This window comes from Suricata suricatta, chromosome 12 (assembly GCF_006229205.1).
Source record: "Suricata suricatta isolate VVHF042 chromosome 12, meerkat_22Aug2017_6uvM2_HiC, whole genome shotgun sequence".
NCBI lineage: Eukaryota > Metazoa > Chordata > Mammalia > Carnivora > Herpestidae > Suricata > Suricata suricatta.
In genome coordinates this window covers 10,035,040-10,040,355 of record NC_043711.1, presented here as the reverse complement: position 1 = coordinate 10,040,355, position 5,316 = coordinate 10,035,040, and the positions used below count along the sequence as shown (strand labels likewise).

The following is a 5,316-nucleotide window of genomic DNA, read 5'->3' as shown; positions in this document are numbered from 1 at the left end:
CCTAACACCATAACACATTTTTCCAGCACTTCTGGAGATGCCATAGTTCACTTAGATGTTAGCACAGAAGAGCGTGAGATCAATGACCTGCTTTCTGCAATGGATCATTGATGCAGTTGGTAGTTATATCCCCAGGAAGGAAGAGACATGGCCCCATTCTTGAAGGTTCTCAAAGACACAGAATCACCTGAGATTATAAGAGTCACCTTCAGTAGGTGCAGCAGAGGCATTTTTAATTTCTTTGGCTAAAGCTGTTGAATTCCCATGAGTATCATTAATGAAATATTCATCTCTCCTCTCCGAAGAGACATGGTGTTTTTTTAAATAGTTTATTCTCAAATTGGTTTCCATATAACAAGCAGTGCTTCTCCCCACAAGTGCCCCCCACCATGACCATCACCCCCCTCCCTTAGGGAAATCCTAAGAATTTCTTAGAGATAGCAAACACACTGAGTGTTGATGTACGGAAGTGAGAGGAATATGGGCTAAATCAGTATTGGTTACTAAGACAATCAAATTTTTAATAGTTTTTTGCCAAGTTGGTTTCCATATAACACCCAGTGCTCTTCCTCACAATTGCCCCTCTCCATGATCATCACCCCTCTACCCCTTCCCCCCTCCCTTTCAGCCCTCAGTTTGTTTTCAGTATTCAAAACTCTCTCATGCTTTGCCTCACTCCCTCTCCCTAACTCTTTCCCACCCCCTTCCACCTTCCATGGTCTCCTGTTAGATTTCTCATATTAGACTTATAAGTGAAAATACATGGCATCTGTCCTCCTCTGCCTAACCTATTTCACTTAGAAGGACACCCTTAAGGTCCATCCACATTGTGACAAGTGGCCAGATTTCATTCTTTCTCATTTCCATGTAGTTTTCCATTGTATATATACACCACATCTTCTTGATCCATTCATCAGTTGATGGATATTTAGGCTCTTTCCATGATTTGGCTATTGTTGAAAGTGCTGCTATGCAGCAATGTCAACAATAGCCAAAACATGGAAGGAGCCTACATGTCCATCACCTGACGAATGGATCAAGAAGATGTGGTATATATTCACGATGGAGTACTACATGGCAATGAGAGGGCATGACATATGGCCCTTCGTAGGAAAGTGGATGGACCTTGAGGGTGTCATGCTGAGTGAAGGAAGCCAGGCAGAGAAGGACAGAAACCATATGTTTGCACTCATAGGTCTGGCAGGAGAACAAGAGAGACCTAATGGAGAACCAAGGGGAGCGGAGGAGGGAGAGAGAGTTGGGGAGAGAGAGGGATGCAAAATTTGAGAGACTATTGAATGCTGAGAATGAACTGAGGGTTGAGGGGGAAGGGGAAGGGGAAGGGGGGAAAGAGGTGGTGGTGATGGTGGAGGGCACTTGAGGGGAAGAGCACTGGGTGTTGTATGGAAAACAATTTGACAATAAAATATGGAGGGAAAAAAAAAGTGCTGCTATGAACATTGGGGTACATGTGCCCCTAAGCATCAGCACTTCTGTATCCCTTGGGAAGATCCCCAGCAGAGCTATTGCTGGATAATAGGGGAGTTCTATTGATAGTTTTTTGAGGAACCTCCACACTGTTTTCAAGAGCAGTTATATCAGTTTACATTCCCACCAACAGTGTAGGAGGGTCCGCGTTTCTTCACATCTTCACCAGCGTCTACAGTCTCTTGATTTGTTCATTTTAGCCACTCTCAGTGTGGTTTTCATTTGTATTTCCCTGATGCTGAGTGACGCTGAGCATCGTTTCAAGTGCCTATTGGCCATCTGGATGTCCTCTTTGGAGAAGTGTCTTACAAGTCTTCTGCCCATTTCTTCACTGGATTGTTCGTTTTTCGGGTGTGGATTTTGGTGAGTTCCTTGTAGTTTTTGGATTCTAGCCCTTTGTCCAATATCTTTTGCCACTATCTTTCCCCATTCTGTCAGTTGCCTGTTAGTTTTTTTATTGTTTCCTTTGCAATGCAGAAGATTTTTATCTTGATGAGGTCCCAATAGTTCATTTTTGGAAATGGCAAATTCATCATGGTGTCTCAAAGAAACAAAAATGATAGGCAGCTTACAAAGGACCCATCGATTTGTGTAACTAAATAAATTAATAAAAGAAAATAACAAACCAAAACCTAGAAAACAACCTCCAATAATCATGAAGTAAAGATTGACCAGAGTCACCATAATGAAGGGTCATAATTTCCATTTGAGTCCTGACTGCTCACTGGTCCAGAGTCTCAATTGATGGAATCATTTATACCTGATGGAAGGCTGTAAAATGGCAACAAATGCTTTACATTTTTTCCCAAATACAACCCAAAGGCTCTGAGGTGATGTCACTACCTAGCTTATAATGGTTCATGAGTTCTCTGGTCTGAACTAAAACTGGTGCCTTGATATTGGACAATTTGAGAGTTCTTTATTACACCATGGAAAATGGAAAATGCTACAAGTAAGCTCTCTTCTTTATTCATTTGTTCTTCCTTTCTTCTGCTTTCCCTGTTTCTTTTTGTCTTTGCTTCTGAGAGATAGTTCCATAAACATTTACCTGCATACTAGTGTTTGAAAGGATCTGTGGAATTTCAGCTGGGAAAACTGTGAATCAGGTAATAGAAAATGACCATTATCACTTACAATCCAAGTGGTGGCCTCTAAGATAGATGATAAGGAGACATTCATCCTACTCTGCCTCACACAGCACAGGTTAGGTCCATGAGCGTATCCTGCTATGACTGCCTAATCTCTGGGGTGCAGCATTAGACAAGATGCCGGCAGCAAGAGGCACAGTAGCCATATTGTGTGTGAGATCTGTGAAGAGCCTATTATTGTTGGAGGTCCTGAGGGAAACCACAACAGGGTTGCTGCCTACCAAGATATTAAAAGAAAAGCAATAAGGCATCCTTGGGAAAATCACCAATAATGACACCATCAAGGCCTAAAGCACCAGGAGTTTCATTTCTATCACCTTCACACTTAATTTATGTTTTGGACTGTGGGATGGAAAAATAAAGTTTGCATAGTGAAGGTGGATTATTGTAAACTAATCACACAGAGATCCAGGTGCCTCTGCTCTTGAAGATGTGATCTCCATCTAATACAGATTGACATAAAAGTCTAAAAACTTGTATATAACCTCTAATATGTTCTGGGATTTCCCACCAAAAAAAGAGACTCTAACAAATACCCAGTTTCAACCCACAGAAGCATTTCACGTTTGTCCACTGCTCTTCCTATCACGTTATAATTACTCAGTTTGCTATATCACATATATGTTCTTAGAAACCTATGCAATGGGGGTACCTGGGTAACTCAGTTGGTTGAGTGTCTGACTTTGGCTCAGGTTATGATCTCAGAATTCAATAGTTAACCCTGCGTCAGGCTCTGTGCTGGCAGCATAGAAACAGCTTTGGATAATCCTAAATCTGTCTTTGATTCTCCCAAATGCTCATGCTCTTTCTCTCAAATTAATAAATAAACTTCCAGAAAAAAACTTGCTTATAGTATATGAAAAACCTTTAGCAATAAAATACTGTAGAAAGAAAAACTGCTGATTATCAGACTCTGAACTGATTTAAATATCATGATCTAGGTCTTCAAGGGCTTTAAACCCTGTTAGTCATATCTTTATCTTGAAACAAAAAATCCTATAGGCAGAGAATGTCTCCCTGCTAAAGAGCTTTCTCAGGGCTTGCTTGATGTCTCTGCTCCGCAGACCATAGATAAACAGGTTCAGCATGGGCATCACCACCATGTACATCACCGAGGCTATGGCACTTGCCCTGGAGTTTTGTGAAGCAGCAGAATTAAGATACACCCCAAGGCTTGTACCATAGAACAAAGAGACAACTGTGAGATGAGACCCACATGTGGAAAAAGCTTTATACTTGCCCCTCCCTGATGAAATTCTCAAAATGGAAGACACAATTCTAGAGTAAGAGAAAAGGATGCCAGTGAGTGGAACAACACCCAGAAGTCCACTTGCCAGGTACATGGCCAGGTCATTGAGAAAGGTATCAGAGCAAGCAAGTTGGATCACCTGATTAAGTTCACAGAAAAAGTGATGGATTTCCAACTCCGTGCAAAACGAGAGTCTCAAAATCATTAAATCATGTAATAGAGAGGTAAGAACACTCAATAAGCAGGATCCCAGGAGCAGGATGCCACAGAACTTGGGGTTCATGATGACCAGGTAGTGCAGGGGGTGACAAATGGCCACAAACTGGTCATAGGCCATCACTGTCAACAGGAAGGTGCCTAATCCTCCAAAAAGCACGTAAAAGTACATCTGGCTGAGGCAGCCTTCATAGGAGATCGCTCTGCTCTTCATCTGGATGTGCAGGAGCATCTTTGGGATGGTGGTGGAGGTGAAGCAGATGTCTGAAAAGGACAGGTTGAAGAGGAAGAAGTACATGGGTGTGTGGAGGCGGGAGTCCATGATAATGGCCAGGATGATGAGCAGGTTCCCAGTGAAGGTGACCAGGTACATGGACAGGAACAGCCAAAAGAGCAGTGACTGCAGGCCCACCTGGTCTGAGAGTCCCAGGAGGATAAACTGTGTAACACGGGTTTGGTTTCTTCCTTCCATGTAACTGATGCAAACAGCTGGAACAGAGACCAGGGCACATTGAAAAGGCACCAGCATGATCACAGAATTAGAAGAGATGCTGTGTTTTCAACATGATGCATTCATTTTTTCTTACACATTCCCTACCAGTCTAGAACTGGCACCAGAAAGTTTTAAGGACTCTGAAATGCTCCATATTTTCTGTGAGGCTGAAACTGTTTGTAATTCTTATTCAGAATCAAAACCCTAATTCAAAACAGTATTCTCCATCAATTTCCTGAGAATTTTTTCACCCAACAAAATTTACTAATTATCTTGTAACAAGTGTTGTTAAAAGCATGGCAAAAAGTAGTGATGTGTGTTTGAATACAACAAAATTAGGGGTAGATGTGTGTGTGTGTGTGTGTGTGTGTGTGTGTGTGTGTGTGTGTGTCAGAGGGAGGAATAGAGTGTTAATATGTGAATAAATAATGTTTCAGGTGGTGGTTAATTAATTTTGGACAACGGAGCCCTCAGGGGAAGGGAATCCTTCCATTGTGTCATGCCTCATCAGGGGCCTCTGGCTTGGAAAACTAAGGGATATATGAGCCATCCAGATAACTTTGAGAAAACTAGGCAAGGCAGAGAAATCACAAGGCAAAGAGTGAGTCAAGAGCTCACCCAAAACCATCAGGCAACATCAACGAAAAATTGTGAACAGAACAGATAACTCAACCAGAGGAGGAGTTGGATGTAAATGAGAAGAGCTCAAAGCCTCCTGCATG

General features: G+C 42.1%; 1 pseudogene; it reads right to left on the bottom strand.

Moving 5' to 3' along the window:
- Positions 1–3,612: 3,612 nt before the first annotated feature.
- LOC115273263 lies at positions 3,613–4,573 on the bottom strand (annotated as a pseudogene).
- Positions 4,574–5,316: the final 743 nt, after the last annotated feature.